This window comes from Procambarus clarkii, chromosome 49 (genome assembly GCF_040958095.1).
Source record: "Procambarus clarkii isolate CNS0578487 chromosome 49, FALCON_Pclarkii_2.0, whole genome shotgun sequence".
In the NCBI taxonomy this organism is placed as follows: Eukaryota; Metazoa; Arthropoda; class Malacostraca; order Decapoda; family Cambaridae; genus Procambarus; species Procambarus clarkii.
Window position 1 is genome coordinate 15422540 of NC_091198.1, and position 20146 is coordinate 15442685.

At 41.8% G+C, this 20146-nt stretch overlaps 1 long non-coding RNA gene across 1 annotated transcript; it reads right to left on the bottom strand.

Moving 5' to 3' along the window:
• Positions 1–10136: 10136 nt before the first annotated feature.
• On the bottom strand, positions 10137–20056 carry LOC138351230 (uncharacterized). Its single transcript, XR_011222378.1, has 4 exons — positions 19643–20056; positions 12651–12699; positions 12386–12488; positions 10137–11856 (listed from the first exon to the last, which is right to left on the bottom strand). It is a non-coding gene; the product is annotated as an uncharacterized lncRNA (long non-coding RNA).
• Positions 20057–20146: the final 90 nt, after the last annotated feature.

Here is a 20146-nt window from a genome sequence, read left to right on the forward strand (position 1 = left end):
GGTGTGTGTGTACTCACCTATTTGTGCTTACGGGGGATGAGATCCGGCTCTTTGGTCCCGCCTCTCAACTGTCAATCAACTGGTGTACAAGTTCCTGAGCCTACTGGGCTCTATCATATCTACACTGTGTGTGTGTGTGTGTGTGTGTGTGTGTGTGTGTGTGTGTGTGTGTGTGTGTGTGTGTGTGTGTGTGTGTGTGTGTGTGTGTGTGTAAGTCTAGCACGGTGCAGTAGGGTTGCTGACTGAAAGAAAATCCCGCAAATGTGATACTTGACTGACACTAAGCTAATTAGTCAAGAAAAATAGTGTCCTGTGTAATTTAAACAGAGGGAACTAGACGAGCCAGCCAAGGATCGATGGTAACATCCACTCCCAAGAGCTTCCCGTCTAGACAACGAATACTGGAGCCAGATTCACGAAAGCACTTACGAACGTGTTCGGAAACGAACTTTCCTCAATCTTTGACGGCTTTGGTTACATTTATTAAAACAGCTTACAAGCATGAAAACTTGCCAATCAACTGTTGTTATTGTTATAAACAGCCTCCTGGTGCTTCGGAGCTCATTAACTGTTTAATAATTGTAAACAAAGCCGCCAAAGATTGAGAAAAGATGTACAGGTTCGTAAGTGCTTGCGTAACTGTTTTCGTGAATCTGGTCCCTGGAGCATAAATTGAAATAAGTTTATTGAGGTAAAATACACAGAAAGGGATAAGGCAGCTAAAGCTATCCTCACCCCGTTCGGTACAACGTGTTCATACATACATAAACACATCACAAACAATAAACATATTGCCGAACATTCTGAGAGATTAACATATAAATTTCAGAGAGAAATTGGCAAAAGACATGCAGATAATTCAACATTAGATTACAGTCTTGGTGCAAAATTCTTATATCTCTCCAGAATATCATCAACCTTTCCGTTGTTCCAAGTTAGATTAGATGACGTTAGTTGAGATTAGGTGAGGTTAGGCTTGGATAATGACAGGTAACATTGCGTTAGTTAGGTTTAATTAATGCTAGTTTGATTTAGGTGAGGTTCAGTTATGTGAAATTACATTCAACTGCTTTATTGAGGTTAGGTGCGTCGAGGTTTAACTGGATGTTAGCCTATCCTCTCCCCAAACTATCTTAGGTTAGGTTAGGCTAGTTTAGTTTAGGAGAGGATAGGTGGAATTATACGAGTTTAATTTTGATTAGGTTAGATGCGGTTTAGTGGAGATTAGGCTTGACTCAAACACCCAGACACACATACGTGTTCCCATACCTCCAGACACACACACACATGCCCCACACCTCCAGGGACTATATTATGACCCAGACGAGCTCTCTAACCTCCAGACAAATAAAAGTGGTTGCCATATTTATTTTACACTAAACTACACTTCGCGTCACCCCCCACCATACCCATCGCATACATCGATTTACACACTCTCGCCTCTCCCATACACCCCTACTCTTCCGTTCTTACCTATACTACACCCTTGTGTATATACACCCTTCTCTCCCAAGATAATCCTCACCATAACTGCTTGCTCTCTTTATACAATTGATTCCTCTCTCTCTCTCTCTCTCTCTTTTTTAAGGGGACACAGGTGGAAATTAGTAAGCCAATGAGCCACTGGGATGTTAGGAAGAATTTCAGCGTGAGAGGTAGTTAACAAATGGAATACATTAGTGAAGTGGTGGAGGCAGACTCCATACACAGTTTCAAATGTAGATATGGCAAGATGACAGTAGGCTTAGGAACCTGTACACCAGTTGATTGACAGTTGAGAGGCGGGACCAAATGGCCTAAGCTCAATCCCCGCAAGCACAACAAGGTGACTAACTAGACGAGTATACCCAAACACACACACACAGGCAAGCATACACACGTGCACAAGGACATGCAAGCAAGCACACGCAAGCAAGCAATCACACGCAAGCAAGCAAGCACACGCAATCAAGCAAGTACACACAAGCAAGCAAGCAGACGCCATCAAGCAAGCACACGCAAGCAAGCAAGCAGACGCCATCAAGCAAGTACACGCAAGCAAGCACAAACAAGCAAGCACACGCAAGCAAGCACACGCAAGCAAGCACACGCAAGCAAGCACACGCAAGCAAGTACACGCAAGCAAGCACACGCAAGCAAGCAAGCACACACACTTACCCACAACCGTCTCTGCATACATCCCTATTCGCCACTGTTTACATCCCCAGACCAGAGAAGCTCCACGTAAGGGGCTCAAGGAGGACGCCATCTTGTTAAGCCCAGCGTCTTGAATACCTTGCACCTGTTGCATCGTCTTCCGCCCCTTCCTGCGAGTTGCCTCTCTCCCTTCTCTTCCATCTCTCCCTCTTCTCACTTCTCTACTGTGAGAAGCGCAATTTTCTACATCGCTCCTGTGCCGGGTAAGTCCACTACGGGCTCACCATAGCCCGTGCTACTTGGAACTTGTTCCGAGTAGCTGAATCTGTAACAACAACAATACCACTTACGGGCTATTCATGCCCGTGCCACCACCTGGGTGGCTTAACCTTCATCAATCTCTACTATTTCTCCCCTATCTGTCTCACTCTCAATATTGTCCTCTGTTTCCGTCTCCATAAACATGTTCCTCCAGTTGGGATAAGTGGTGACATTGCCACGCACATCTTTTCAACAACGTAGTCACGCAATGGTATCGAACACTCGTCTCTGAACGCCTCGGGCACACGCTCTGTGTAATGATCTGATAGCTGAGTAGGCTGACACCCTGCCGAGTTGACTGTTTTTTATATAGAATTTTAACCGAGATGATTTAATTAGTTTTAGCTCCAATTATGCGTGTGCGTGCGCGCGTGTACACCCACCAAAAAGGCACAAAACATATGATAAAGTTTTAACTTACCAAGATGGAGGAAAGAAGAAACAGGGAACATAAACATACTGAAGACACGGAACAGTGGACGAAAACATTTTAAACGGCAACCGGCAAGACTACAGAGGCGCCACGGCAAGACTAGCGGCGCCACGGCAAGCCTACAGAGGCGCCACGGCAAGATTAGAGGCGCCACGGCAAGATTAGAGGCGCCACGGCAAGATTAGAGGCGCCACGGCAAGACTAGCATCATCAGGACGATTTACGTCACCGCAAGAGCCACATATAAACGCAAGAAGCTGTAAGAAGATTTCCAAATCCAGTAACTAACTTCCAGAAAAAACACAGCTAGGGAAAAAAAATCAAATAACGCAAGTATATAAATTAAATAAGTCGGAGAGGCGGGGCTAGAGAGCTAACATTCAACCCCTCTGCAAGCACATCTACCCGAGAAAACACACACACACACATACACATACGCGCACTGCACCAGTTCGAGACCCCCTGAAATTGGATACAAACGCCTCAAATAAGGATACAGTGCAACTTGTCAATTGGCCCCTAGCTGAGCGTTCACCTACATATTACAGTCCCTGAGGAAAGCGTAAATGCTCTGACGGCATAGCCTAACGAGGTGAGAGCTAGGATTACCGACTCCCGGCCATCTACCACCACCACCACTGCTCACCAGGGCGAACTCAATTCAATCGACAATCAACTTGAGAATGGTCCAGGACGGACCGAAACGTCGTCGTCGTCCCTTCACTTTCTAGTGTGTGGTTTGGTCAGCATATTTCAGCCACGTTATTGTGACTCCTCGCCTGCAACTCAATTCAATACACAACAGGTTAAAGCAGGTTAAGGCAGGTTAAGGCAGCGTCTGGGATGCTCTCAGACGCAGGTTCGAATCCTCGTCACGGCCCTTGTGGATTTGTTCATTTAACTCAGTTCAATTTCTCTTCAATTTCTGCGAACTGCGAACTCGAAATTTTGAGCCGGTGGCTGAACGGACAGAACACTGGACGCGTATTCCTGTGGTCTCGGGTTCGATCCCGGGCGCCGGCCAGAAACAATGGGCAGAGTTTCTTTCACCTTGATGCCCCTGTTACCTAGCAGTAAATAGGTACCTGGAAGTTAGTCAGCTGTCACGGGCTGCTTTCTGGGGGTGGAGGCCTGGTCGAGGACCGGGCCGCGGGATCACTAAAGCCCCGAAATCATCTCGAGATAACCTCAAGAAATTAAAAGACTTTAATGGTAAGTTTAATGTGCGATTTCTCGGAAAAAAATATAAAATAATATAACTGATTGCAATACTGCAATCAAACTAATAGGAATAATAATTGGTAATTTTAGTATTGTCTAATTATATACACATTTGCGTGTATATATATATCGATGTAGATATTATTCAATGCAGCGACGAGGTGGTTAACAAAACTACCAGTGTATATAAATGAAGATAATGAAGCAAGTTAAGATACTGGTGATCTGGCGTATGTTTGGTGAGGCGTCGGGTGTTGCAGGTGTAGGTTTATACCCTCCTTAAACCCCACTAACACACGCAACATATGGTACGTCAAACTGGCTTGCGGCCCGAGGCGTTTAATGGGGCAGTGGGATATATATATATATATGCAACAATGATCACAAAAACACTGATCCAAGTATGCAGAATAACCACATATGAAAAATAGAAAATGCTTAACGCGTTTTCGGCTAATTCGCCTTCATCAGAGCAAAGTAGAATCATTCTACTTTGCTCTGATGAAGGCGAATTAGCCGAAAACGCGTTAAGCATTTTCTATTTTTCATATGTGGTTATTCTGCATATATATATATATATATATATATATATATATATATATATATATATATATATATATATATATATATATTATATATATATATATATATATATATATATATATATTATATATATATATATATATATGCCAAATATGCCGGAAATGAAAACTGGTTCGATTTCAATCAAACTTTTTTGACGAATTGTATATGCAAAGGGTTTTATCTGGTCCAAGTCTCAGCATCGTAGCATAAATAGGAAGGGAGAAAAAAATATTGAATGTGTCAAAAATTTTCCAAAATGGTCAAAATTAACATCCAACAAAAGTGTCAACTGAAATCATGTCTATGACTCTCAGCTATCACAATAGCATATATTAAAAACAAATTATAGTTTTATTAATAAAAAATTAACAAAAAAGTTTTTTTTTAAATAATTGTTTTTTTATTTGTTAATCGGACGATTTGCATGAAACTTATACACCTGACTGCACGTAAGCCTATCTGTACGGGTGCCAATTTTGGAGGAAGTTGGTTGATGTCAACCTCAGCCACAGATGGCAGCACCTTAGACTTTAATATTTTAATGATTTATTTTTCAAATAACATAAACGACTTCAAACTCTTTCATTTTTATTCAATTTACATGAAACTTACATCTTATGTGCAAAGTTTGTCTTTAAAATCTGAAGGAAGCGTTTTTCCTAAGTTCATTTATTGATGTATAAATAGCAATAAACATGTTATATTTGCATATTTTTTTTTTTTGGGGGGGGGGAACTTTGACTATCGTATTAGGGAAAACTAAAGATGTTTTGGAAAATCCCCTGCTACAAAATTCATATTTGAAAATTCATGAATTTTCAAATATTAATTTTCAAATATTAATTTTCAAATATTAATTTTCAAATATTAATTTTCAAATATTATTTTTAAACATTTTTAAATATTAATTTTAAATATTATTGTTAATTATTCAATATTATTAAATAATAATTAAGTATTATTATTAAATATAAATATTTATATTTAAAACACACACACACGAATTTTAGCATTCTTGTACAGCCACTAGCGCGCACAGCGTTTCAGGCAGGTCCTTAATCTTAATCTTCACACACACACATCCCCAGAAAGCAGCCCGTAGCAGCTAACTCCCAGCTACCTATTTACTGCTAGGTGAACAGATGCATCAGGGTGAAAGAAACTCGGCCCATTTCTTTCCACGTCCACCGGGAATCGAACCCGTACCCTTGGGACTACGAACCCCGAGCGCTGTCCACTCGGCCGTCAGGGCCCCCCTATTCCACTGAACTAGCTCTGTGCCCTGCCCTGGCACTATTCAACTGGCACTGTGGCATATACGTAATTGATTGATTGATTGATGAAGATTAAGCCACCAAAAAGGTGGCACGGGCATGAATAGCCCGTAAGTGATGGCCCTTTGGAGCCATTACCAGTATCAAGAGCTGATACTGGAGATCTGTGGAGGTGCGACTGCACCCTGCGGAGAGGTCGTGACCACTGTGGCATATACGTGTCTAAAGTGACCCCAATATACTCGCCAATCACTATCAACACGAGAGAAGCTGTTAAACAACACCCAAGATACAGCTGGAACTTCACCCTTCCAGCCATTATGGGCTATTCATGCCCGTGCCACCTCCTGGTTGGCTTAATCCTAATCACTCCTTCCAGCCTAAGCTGTTCGTCGACTTCACAGGTTGATATTTATGTACCGAACTCACTCTCTCAACATTCAGAATACACCCATATTTCGTTTTTCAAATTCGGTCATTTAATCGCAATACAGTCAATGTTTAAACGCAACATATTCCCAACCATCTGTGTGGTATTCATAACATATGAAGGTCTTTCATCTTATAAAAATATTGTAAAATTGTATCTTGGCCACTTTACTTCCGTGCTTTAATATAAAATATTAATTATAAAATGTATTAACTATTTAATATAAAATGTATTAAATATTTAATATTAAATATTTAATACAAAAATGTATTAAATATTTTATATTAAATATTTAATACAAAATACATTAATATTTAATATAAAATATATAAAATATTTAATACTTTTTGTATTAAATATTTAATATAAAATATTCAATATAAAATATATTAAATATTTAATATCAAAATATTTAATACTTTTTCTATTAAATATTGAATATAAAATATTGAATATAAAATACTGTAGCAGCATTTACCTTGAGATGTGCTGGTGTTCATAGCAGGTCTGGTAGTCAGGTGTGGCTGTTGAATATCTTAGAAGCGTTCTTTCTTCACTCGGTATGGCGGGATCTTTAAGCCAAAGCAGTTGATTCCTTGAGTGGTAGCCAGGTCAGCCTACGGTGGTGAAAGTTAGTTTGGTGGTTTATTATTAAATTTGTCTGTGTCACCATTTGTTACCATCAAGAGTGGGGTTTTTCCTCTTCGGTGTCGCGGTCAGAGATCCAGTGACTGGTCGCGTTGAGAAAGACGGTTCAGTTAGCCACATACAGGTGTAATTAGTAGTGCGAGGTGAGCATTTAGCAGTCGCACGCAGGCTCCATTTAGTATGTCCAGGTCCTCCTCTGGCGAGCAGAAGGGTGTGTTATTCCCACATACTCTTGTCTGGTGTCGACGGGTTTCGTGTTGGCGAGGTTCTTGTAGGAGGTTTTTGATGGTAGGAGGTTCTTGATTTTAGGAGGTTCTAGATTTTAGGAGGTTCTTGATTTTAGGAGGTTCTTGATTTTAGGAGGTTCTTGATTTTAGGAGGTTCTTGATTTTAGGAGGTTCTTGATTTTAGGAGGTTCTAGATTTTAGAAGGTTCTTGATTTTAGAAGGTTCTAGATTTTAGAAGGTTCTAGATTTTAGAAGGTTCTTGATTTTAGGAGGTTCTTGATGGTACGAGGTTCTTGATGGTACGAGGTTCTTGACGGTACGAGGTCCCTCCTGGTGTATGAATGGTCACTCAGGATGGGTGAGCCTGACTTTTGTAGCACATGGTAGCTTCTCTATGTGCCAGTACCGCCTTCCTCTATAGGTCGTAGAGGATTTGAATTCCTGTAGAGTGGCTCCAGCTGGATAATGCCTTCCTCGACAATACCCATTACATAAAGAGGCCCTCCATCTATACCCCGAGTAAGTTCAAGATATCAGTGCGGGTTGACCTCTTAGTGCAATGCGTCTTATCGATAAGAACATGATACACGATCTTTGATCTGTTTCTGGGTTAAACCTGGACTAATATACACGCTTCTTAAGAGGATTTGAATTCTCTTAGCTCCAGCTGGATGGTGCTTTACTCTACAATACTCATTACATAAAGAGGCCCTCCATCTATACCCCGAGTAGGTTCAAGATATCAGTGCGGGCTGACCTCTTAGTGTAATACGTCTTGTCGACTATAACACCATATATGAGCTCTTGTTAGAGCGAACACGTCCTTTTTCCCATGGCGAACGTTCAGAAAAAACAGTCTGATCTGTTTTTAGGGCTGAACCTGGGCTACCATACGATTTTACACGCGCATTATATAAGGATAATTGTTCCCGCCATTTCTTATAAATGTTCACTAAAAAAGTTCGCATTAAATGTCACTTTTGTTCGTAAATAAGGGGTTACAAAGTTACACAACACTGCACACTGACTTATACCGTTCACTTACATACATATCCACTTTTGTAGTGTTGATAAACCACTCAAACACTGTTTACAGCACAATAGGCACTTCGGAAACGTAGTTTTACTAGTAATATCCAACAGTATCTAATTCACTATCATTTCCAAATCCCGTATAGCCACAATTCGTCATCACTATCGCCTTGGCAATCACTAGAGTCGTGCAAATAATCCAACAATGTTTTAATCCAGGAGCAGCGACGAGCGCCTCCACACCCACCCACGTCTGGAGGTCAACTGACCCCCTTCCCTCAGCTGAGGTGGGAGGTAGTGTTGAGGGGGATACGGTACTAAAAATTGAAATTAAAATAAGTTTATTGAGGTAAAATATGCACACAAAAGGGATGAGGCAGCTCAAGCTATTCTCACCACGTTCAGTACAATGTGTTCATACATATATATACACACACATCACAAACAATACACATATTGCCGAACATTGAGAGATGAACTTATACATTTCGGTAGGGTACTTCTCACATCATATTGGGGTCCATAGATATCTCTATTGGCATCAGAGGTTAATAAGTTAATTTAACAATAAGTTAAGTTATTGTTAGCAACTTAACAATAAGTTGTTAAGGAATAAAACAACTTATTTCTGCTGATAATTTCATTACCGTCCAGTTCCCAAGCTGTCTTAAGGAGTAAGGACTAAAACCTGAGAAAGATATCTATCAATTCACGGCATAGCTGTTTTTTTCCAACTTAACCTAACCCAAACGATCGTATCCCAACCTATCCTAGCCTAGCCTAACGAAAATAAAATTTATGAATTGCGTGTTTTTTTTTAACTGAAATTGAAATAAGTTTATTGAGATATAAATACACACAAAGGGATATTTATTTTTACAAGATAATGCATATGTTATAAATATATTTTATTTATACCTTTTGTCTGGGGGTGATAGCCTCATATTCATCACTTAATTGCCAATTTTCAGCTGTTTATTTCAATGAAAATCTAAACATGTACTCATGATTCATACACACACACGGACATATACAACCCCTCACGCATACATACACACAAATACAAACAGACATATATATTATACACAAGTTCAATTCAAGTATGTTTATTGAGACAAGAAAAAATACATCGCAAAGGGATAGAGTAGCTTAGGCTATTTCTCCACGTGCATGAAATCAAGCGCATGTGCATTGATACACACGCACGCATACAGGCACCCTTTCATACACACACATGTATGTATATACTCACGCATACACACAGGGATGCAGAGTCATCCGAACACTCACGCATACACACAATCACTCTTGCATATACATTAGGACGACGACGTTTCGGTCCGTCCTGGACCATTCTCAAGTCGATTGAGAATGGTCATTCTCACAATCGACTTGAGAATGGTCCAGGACGGACCGAAACGTCGTCGTCCCTTCAACTTCTAGTGTGTGGTCTGGTCAACATACTTCAGCCACGTTATTGTGACTCATCGCCTGCATACATTAGGACACATACGAACAGTCACGCTTACACGAACGCTGCCATGATTTCCTTGATTTAAATGCGATTTATTTCTATACACAAGGAGAAAGCGCCGAGGCCGCCATAGACAAGAACATGAAGATCAGAACGAAGTCAATGGCCAAGTTCAAAATATTGTGAAATACACAATATTTTTGAACGGTAATAGAGACCAAACCATTATTATCTGCCTCAACAAATGTGAAATAATGTTTTAAACCATGGAAGTAAGCCCATTCTTACAAATTATACGAAACGAATCATCTCACAGGCAGCAATCTGCCCCGAAATGTTGTGAATTAATGATTGATTGATTGATAAAGATTAAGCCACCCAAGAGGTGGCAGGGGCATGAAAAGCCCGTCAAATTAATGGAAATGCAGGACTATTTATATCAAGAGCCGGCAGGATGTTTGTCGAGGTCAGAGGTGGCAGCCTAAATTGATGCGGGAGAGACCACCATTTATCAAGATCTAATTTGGTAGATGATAAGAGGTCTAGGAGTAGAGTGACAAGGAGAAAGTTGTAAATAGAGTGAGCATGGTGAGAAAGTAGAGGGGTAATCTGCTGGATTAAAATATGAACATTTTAAGGATAGTTAAGTTCAAGTACGTTAATAGACAATAAAATATATCTCAAAGGGATAGAGTTGCTAAGGCTATTTCCTTGGATAGTTAGGAAGGCGTCTCAACATGCTTATGATAAAGACGGATACAAACATAATAGACAAATAAAACAAAATATAGACATAAATAAACATAGCAAATACTAGAAAAAACTTGCACACTATAATATACAATATACACATTGCAGTAGTATTAGAACTAACACTTGTGTGTACAGCATTAATATACATTATCGCAACCATATAAACATAGATGCATGTACATACAAATGTTTTAACACTGAACTGTTCTGTTTTAACAGAACAGACAAAAGGGCAAGCAGCAACACAAGCCAGGAAAAGGTTTAAAAGTAGTTTTAAACGTGAAAACTGAAAGCAGACAATTCTTGCAACCTCTTTGGCGTTGCAGTTAGTGCTTGTAGGGTCCTGGAAGTTGCAGTTAGTGCTTGCAGGGTCCTGGAAGTTGCAGTTGGTGCTTGCAGGGTCCTGGAAGTTGCAGTTAGTGCTTGCAGGGGGTCCTGGAAGTTGCAGCTAGTGCTTGCAGGGGGTCCTGGAAGTTGCAGTTAGTGCTTGCAGGGGGTCCTGGAAGTTGCAGTTAGTGCTTGCAGGGGGTCCTGGAAGTTGCAGCTAGTGCTTGCAGGGGGTCCTGGAAGTTGCAGCTAGTGCTTGCAGGGGGTCCTGGAAGTTGCAGCTAGTGCTTGCAGGGGGTCCTGGAAGTTGCAGTTAGTGCTTGCAGGGGGTCCTGGAAGTTGCAGTTAGTGCTTGCAACGACTACGTGAGTAGCATGAGCTTGGAAAACAGAATTAGGGAAGTAGAGAGGCACAATTTAGTCATTAAAAATTCCAAAGTTTAGGAAAGAGATGCAGTGCCAAAATCTATAACCTCAATTAAGTACAGTAGGATGGATATAAATGGAAGAAGTTTAGATTCATAAAAGGCCTGGTTAGGAAGCAGGATTGTTGATTAATAGGCCTGGGGTCGTTGGATTGTTTCAAGCTTAGATGTGAGTTTGGGTGAATATAAACAGCAGGGGCCTCGTATAGGCCTATACTTCATGATACCTATATAGGTATCCTTCATGCTCAAGTTGGGAGAGAATGGATGCTAATCGTGCTAATTTGAAGTAAGAAGAATTATAAAAAAAGGTAAATGGAAGAAGAATTGTTTCCAATAATCTGTGAATGCAAACAGCACACACACAAGAAGCAGCAGTTAACACTTCAGAGTCGAAGCTGTTTGTTTGAAGACAGTGATTGACATTCTGTGTATGGCAAGTCGCGTACAGAACTTGTACCACACAAAGCTGGTTGTGAAGCAGAAAGTTGTGGTTGTGGCCGACTTAGTTTGGTGGTAGGAATATTGACTCCACTCTCTGGAGGGTTATTAAGGCCATCACCTGTGCTTACTGAACAAACAATAAGTATACTTTAGTTTTAACCATAGTTCATATCTAAAGTACGATCTAAAATCTAATTTAAAATAAGTACAATCTAAAAATATAGATTTAAAATAAGTACAATCTAAAAATCTAGATTTAAAATAAGTACAATCTAAAATCTAGATTTAAAATAAGTACGATATAAATCAGATCTAAAATATTTAACATAGGTATACTTTAGTTCTGAACATAGTTCAGATCTACTCTAAAGTACATTCTCAGTGTATATTCACCGAGAAGCGTGATATTCAAAGTTAGTGTGCATAGCCCTTGTGATTGACTTACAATAGCGGGGTATTAGGCTACCGCCTGTCAAGGAACGGAAGGTAATTCAGGCCCCACAATAGCCTACTGACCAGCCAGCGAGTATATTTTATCCCTGTATATGTCCAGGGATAAAATATACTCTCAGTGAATATACACCGAGAAACGTTATTACACCTTTCAGTGTATAAATCCCCTATGAGGCTGACTTGGTGGTGTTAATCTGCCTTACTGCTGCTACAGCTGGTGGTGGTGCTGCTGCTGCTGCTGTTGGTGGTGGTGGTGGTGGTGCTGCTGGTGCTGGTGCTGCTGTTCCTGCTGCTGCCGCTGCCGCCCTGTGTGAAGCAAGTGGAAGAGCGGGTTTCTTTTATTAGGGATTTACACTCCTAACACGTTTTATAAGTCGCATTTTTTGTATTACATTGAATTTGTATTTGGCGTACGTAGAAGAAAGAGAGAGAAAGATTGCGGGAGTGTTCAATCCTCCTTATACTCACCTAATTGGTGTTTACAGGTAGGCTTCGGCTCTTTGCTCCCACCTCTCATCTGTCAATCAACAAATGGAGTTCAACCTGAGGGCCACTACGACACACATCAATCTAGCTTGCTTGATCATCTCTCCAGAGACTGATCTCTGGTGAGTGACAAGGTTTCCAGGGAAAAAAATTCTTCTTTGAGTTGCAAACATATGCAAGTGCTCGTATTAATTGGTTTGTTTCAAATTATCCCTCAAAATAGTTGTGTTGACACACAATGATTTCTAGATGGATTCTAGATATACACATTCTAGATATAGATTGATATACACATTGATTCTAGAGATATCAATATTTACATAATAAAATGTCTTATCTTTCCTGGTGCATATTCATTAATTTTTTTATATGATTATGAACATTGAGCTAATTCTGTTAATTCCTTCAGTTCTTGACATACATTGAACTTCCCAATTTACACTACCCATTACATTTCTCCAAGTTGAATTCCCCATTCATAACTAAATCCATTACCCAATTACATTTTTTCCATTAACCCTCATTACATGTTTGTTATTTATCCCCCCCTTACATTGTCCATTAATTTGAAATAAATAATAATTTCATTCACCTGGGCTCTAAGAGAGTCGAACCAGGGACCCTATGTGTGTGAGACCAAAGATCTATCCACTCAGCTATGAGTAGTCTTAATAGGGAATGATTCCAGAAGAAATGTCCATTTCCACGGAAATGTGGATAATAAGATTAATAATCAACTTTATATCCTGGAGACACAAATTACAGGTCACTCTCTCTCTCTTATTATCCCAGGGTGAAGTACTTCCGGGTCTGACCCCCAGGAGGATGGGCCCAGGTGATTATTTCACCTTCAAGTTGATGTGTGCTAGAAGAGGAAAGAGAGAGAGAGAGAGAGAGAGAGAGAGAGAGAGGGGGGGGGGGAGGAGAAAGGATCATTCCTCACTCTAAATTTAGGATCACTTAATTTGAATTCACTCCACATCTTTCCCATTGTGTATGTTCTCTTCCTTCACTCTTAGTTCTCTTTACTGTCACTCGACAGTCACACTGATTTCAACATGTAGTCAGCCTTGATGCTTCTCTAGCGGTAGCATCATGCTGATGGAAAATATTTTCGAAATTTCCATTCACTGCCCCCCTACCCCCCCCCCCCCCCCCCACACAGCTGCAGACGTTGCCAGTTACTCTGTATTACGTGTTCGCTCTCCCTCCCTCCCTTTCCCCCCTCCATCACATCTTCCCTTCACCCTGTCTCGTCTTTCCTATACCAAGATCCTTCCTCATTCCATCTCCGAGCACGTTTCCTTTCCCCTCTCCCCTCTCCATCTGCTCTTGCACCCTCTCCTCTCCTCTCTCTCTCTCTCTCTCTCCTTCCTGAGCTGGACGTTAAAGGGACACCTCCCGTTCACCGGGTCTTCCTCCATTTCACTCTCTCCCTCTCTCCTTCCCGTTCCTCGACTCTCCTTTTTGCTTTCTTTCCCCTCCTGTGCCTCTCAGCCACTAGGCCTTTCTAACTTGTGTCTACTTTATCTTTGAGACAATCTATCTCAATGTCTATTGTTTTACCCAGTAATTTGTTCAATAAATCGACAACAATGAGTGCTTGAATATTGTCCACAAAAATCTGGTCATTGTCCTCTCTTACCTTACTGGTGCATGTGGGGTGCCCCCTGACCTCTATCTCCCTACCACTGACTGTGACGCAGATCGACACGAGTCGATGGCTGGTGACAAAGTGAACTTCCAACTGCCGCTTGAGTCGATGGTATTACGATACCTCGTTTGGCTTAGATTGTTGATTTAGACATTTGATTATTTAGTTCAGGAGCAGGACAGTATATACTGAAGTTCATTTGGAGTAAAGTGAATAATTGGACGAGTTTGTCTTAACTCTTCCAAAAGTGGATCAGCGAGGCTGTATTTATGGATAAAACCCTTGTGCTTTGTTGCATTTATATCTGTCTTGCTTTAACGACAAAGCAAGATAGTTATAAACAAGCCAGTTAGTTATTGCCTTTAATTGTATCACTGTTGCAGAGAGGGTTAGTTAATATGTTGTTGCACTACGAAACAGTTTTTAAATTTCATTTTGATACTCTTTTTTTTTTTGTTAACATCAGTTTCCCAGAGCTTCATGAGCTTACCATTAAAGGCTTATGGAAGTACTAATTCCTCTCCTGCTTGTACAGATAAGGTCAGGTGTAGTGTTGGTGGCAGGCAGGGAAGTACGCAGGGGAAGGGATTCTTGGGCTGAGGGAGAGATAGAGAAAGGTGGAGGAGGCGAGACTGGAGATTCTTGCGTAAGATGGACAAAAAAGAAAAAAGCCGGGACCTGGGTTGAGATGCTGGAGTCAGGAGATGAGAGATAAGAGATGTCTAAGTAAGGACACGCGTGCACCCAAGTCGTTCTAAACAGAAGCTCTGAATCACTACGAGGTTGTCTACAACAACATGGGGCGAAGAACGACCCCGAAGCTCGTAGTAAACTGTTGAATAAACACAGATTAAGCCGTCATGACTGAGAAAAGATGTACAGGATTCGAATGTGGACACAAAGGCTTAATAAATCCTGGTCCTGGAAGGTCGAATATTCTGATTGTCGTTGGCTCTCCTGAAACGTTCTTCCAGTTGTCAATATCGAGGACTCCAAAGCAAGGTCTGGGTGATGCAACTGATATATCAATAGACAGAATTTCCTGGAGAGGGTAATGGGATCTCATTATCACACGTATGCAAAGCACTGGAATGTTTACCATGAACTGAAGTGTTATCTAGAGTGTTTGCAAACACCTGGAAAGAATATTGGAGTGGTGACAAAGAACTGGAGTGTATGCTGGAGAGGTGGCAAAGAACTGGAATGTCTGCTGGAATGAGAGAAAGAAATTGTATTTTCATCTCAAACACCGTATTATTATCTCTCTCAAACACACAGGCAATCTGGAAAATGAACAAGGCTCTCCAGAGGTTATCTGGACAATGTCTCCTGGAATCTCACCTAGACAAATTCAAAACTCTGAGGATATAAATAGGAATGAAACAGACCTTGACCACTGTACAGAACAATGGGGAGACAGACTCCTGCATCACAAATGAGAAATGCTTGCAAGAGTAACAAATGATAAAGATTTCGTAGTAGAAATAGGAACAAATAATAAAAGTTTGGAATTAGACAAATAAAATACCCGAGGAGGTACTCATATATAAGGGCAAGACGTTGGTAACACTTCCCAAATTGGTCGAAAATCCTTCAGGAACTTTGAATTTGTATCCCTGAAATGGAACCCCGATCTGAAATGGCACAACAAAACAAAACAGATAGATCCTTAGATATGCAAGAAGGCTTGCTCCCGAGCTGAGGGGACTGGGTTACTAGGAAAGACTCAGCAAACTGAACCTCGCCACACTGGTGTATAAGAACTCTCGAGATTCTAACGTAGATACGGGCTCACCATAGCCCGTGCTACATGGACACTTCGTTCTGAGTAGCTAAATCTAAAACAACAACTAACGAAGAATTTTCACGACCTAAGATCACATTCACTCCAAAAATCTACCACTTAAGGGCTAGTCATGCCTGTGCAACCTCTTGGATGGTTTAATCTTCATCAATCAAACAATAACGAAGAATGTTAAATGCAATGTTTATAGTGACTAATAGCAGAATGTGGTGGCATAAATGGAACCTAGAGGCATCAATTAGTCAGAAAGACCTTCAGTGCAAGAGGTGAAGCAGCCAAGGAAAGGGTTAGTTGAAGCATTCGTACCAACCTAAAAAAGATACAATTTTATAAGTAAATCCGATAATACAAATTAAAGAACACATTGTTCTAAAATACAGAACACGTGATTCGCGAGGCGGGTGTAGGTGTTCAAGCTGGAGTCAGCAAGCAGGTGAAGGTGCGGGCACGTTCACAGCCGAGCAAGGGAGGTTATCTTGAGATTATCTCGAGATTATTTCGGGGCTTTTTAGTGTCTCCGCGGCCCGGTCCTCGACCAGGCCTCCACCCCCAGGAAGCAGCCCGTGACAGCTGACTAACACCCAGGTACCTATTTTACTGCTAGGTAACAGGGGCATAGGGTGAAAGAAACTGCCCATTGTTTCTTGCCGGTGCCTGGGATCGAACCAGGACCACAAGTACAGCGTGCTGTCCGCTCGGCCGACCGGCTCCCCGGGAAGCACAGATGAAAACTACAAAGAGACGTCAGAAAAAAAAATAACTTCGTAGTTCAGAAGGTGAAGAGAGCTATTAGGGAGAAAGCCCTAGGCCATTACGACTATATAGCACTTGGAAGGGGTCAAGATAAGGATTTGGGATGGGTCCGGGGGGGGGGGAGGGAATGGTGCCCAACTACTTGGACGGTGAAGTTAAGTCGGTGGGATGACTGAAGTTAAGTCGGTGGGATGACTGAAGTTAAGTCAGCGCCAAACTTTAAACGTAAATAAGTGAAGAAGAACGTGGGAAATGCTCCGAATGCGAGACAGAGTTGGCGCAAGAGCTCACACGGTCACCTAGACACCTCTTGCAAGGGCACCTAGACACCTCTTGCAAGGGCACCTAGACACCTCTTGCAAGGGCACCTAGACACCTCTTGCAAGGGCACCTAGACACCTCTTGCAAGGGCACCTAGACACCTCTTGCAAGGACACCTAGACACCTCTTGCAAGGGCACCTAGACACCTCTTGCAAGGGCACCTAGACACCTCTTGCAAGGGCACCTAGACACCTCTTGCAAGGGCACCTAGACACCTCTTGCAAGGGCACCTAGACACCTCTTGCAAGGGCACCTAGACACCTGCCATAGCTAGAGTGTCTGTGGCTGAGAGCTCAGAACAAACTAGTTCCCTCTTCCGGCGAGGCAGCCAGTTGCAGCCTCCAAGCTCAATGGAATTGTGTGTCACTTGGGACGCAGAACTACGGGCTCACCATAGCCCGTGCTGCTTGGAACTTTTTGTTCCAAGCAGCGAATCTTAAAACAACAACTTGGGACGTGTGTGTACTCACCTATTTGTGCTTGCGGGGGTTGAGCTTTGGCTCTTTGGTCCCGCCTCTCAACTGTTAATCAACTGGTGGTAAAGCAGTGTTAGAGGACTTTGTATCCAAAATACACTTTGCTTTCAAGTAGCTCCCTCTCTTCACAGGAAAGTTCCACCCTACTAAGTACTACAGGTAAGTACAGAGTACTCAGGTAAATACAGAGTACTCAGGTAAGTACAGAGTACTCAGGTAAATACAGAGTACTCAGGTAAGTACTACAAAGTTAATTAAACACCATTAACATATTACCTCTTATTACCTAAAAATAAAATCCTTTGAACTGCGATGCACAGGCTAAACCATGTTAAATAGCATTAACATTTCATTTATTTTGTATTTATTTTATATTTATATATATACAAGAGTTCTTACACTTGTACAGCCAACAGCACGCGTAGCGTTTAGGGTAAGTTCTTAACCCTAATTTTTCCCCGGAATACGACCCACCAAAACGTTTAACAACCAGCTACCCATTCACTGCTGGGTGAACAGAGGCAACAGTTAAACCCAGACCAAAGCGTTTGCGCGAGTGTTTTACCACTGTACCACGGGGACTATATGCTTACGCTTATATTTCTTTTCATAAGCAAGAAGCTATAACTACCTTGTGTATAGCAGATTAATACTATTGCCTCCTATACAAGCCAAGCTTCTCCTATATGAAGCTTGCAATGTACTAACTTACTGATCCACGTGGAAACTGCATCAGTCAACCCATTATATATATGCAAAGAGTGTTGAAAACTATAGGGGGAAGAGGGAGCATTTATGCAGGCGATGAGTCGAGTCACAATAACGTGGCTAAAGTAATTTGACCAGACCACACACTAGAAGGTGAAGGGACGACGACGTTTCGGTCCGTCCTGGACCACTCTCAAGTTCGACTGTGTATGGTCCAGGACGGACCGAAACGTCGTCGGGAGCATTTATGCTTATTAAGCAACCTCTGTATGAGTTTATGAATCATATATAAACTAATTTGTTGGGATATACAAATTTAATAATGATTTATATAATGGTGTAACACGTCTACTAGGTAACAACTAGGCAGAGGACAAAGCAGGCTGCATTTGTTGCGTTGATTTGCCATAACGTAAAAAACACGACCTATTAGTTGAGAAGACGAGCTGGAGGAACAAATTAGAGTACCGTACTCTGCGAAACTGGTCAGAGTACCATTTTTTGAGGAGCAGGACATAGTGAATACGGATGCTTTTGGTCGGTTAAACACCATTTGGTCAGGCCAGTAGCCGGGTGGGTGACAGCGCTCCCAGCCTCGTCCCTGGCTAGGGAAAGACTTTGATAAGCCTAACAAGCTTACTGTTCCCGAACAATGGGGAACACTGTACGACCTATGTTTCAATTCTCTATACAGAAGATGGACTTGGACAAAAACCTTGCATCATAGGTTGGACTTGGCCAACACTTATCATAGGCTGGACTTGTACAAGTCCTTGGTATCAGCTGGACGGACTTGGCTAGGACTGAGGTTCGAGAAAGATAAGACGATATCCACCTTCTTCAATGTCTTCCTATCAACGCCAGCGATCACAATTGAGCCCCCCTTACCCCCGTTTAATGTGTGTGATCCGAATGACCTGACAATTCAGCTGTCTGGGTGGTACCACGCGGGCTAACGACCGTTCAGGAGCGCCACTTACGTTATCTCAGTTACTCAAGACGTTCCATCCATTGCAGACGCAAGGCAAATTCTGACTCAAACCGGATGGTCGATACCAGGGAATCAACACTAGGTAACTATTTAGAAAGAGAAAGTATTTAACACTTATGATATTGCTCGACCTTTCCCTCAATCATTTAGCCTCGTTAACACCTCGCTAACTAGCCGATGACCTTCCCTTGGAATACAATCTTCATACGCTGCAAACTTATATATAAATATTAAACACTTAAGAGACTTGATGCATCAATGTTGACCTCGATTAAGCTGGATATGGACAGCCCCGTTAATGTCTTGAGCTAATGTTGGTCATCCAAATGTTTTCTATCACTTTCTGACAAAGTTCCTCTATTTAGTCCACTATGCCAGGAGCACAGCGTGAAGATTCTGCAAACTCCAACACATGCAATTACTGTAGGGAACGCCACAGTGAGGCCCAGAGACAGGTGATTTGACCGAACAACGGGACGTCTCGTTCGCTTGGACGCTAAGTGCGGAATGACAATCCACCACCTTGTGTAGCGGAAGGCTCCCACCTCTGTGCTGACGTGTGTAAACCAATCAAATCACCGCTTTCACAGCTGGCCAATGACAGACCGGCTCCCGTGCTCATAAGGACGTCCAGAATATTCTCGAAGCACAGGACGGCGTCTACGTGACGTTACACATAATAGCTGACCTGACCAATAGCCTCGGGCATGTCCCTAGTGTTTATTAGTGACTTCAGACCTCAGACAACTTCTACTTGTTACACCAGAACT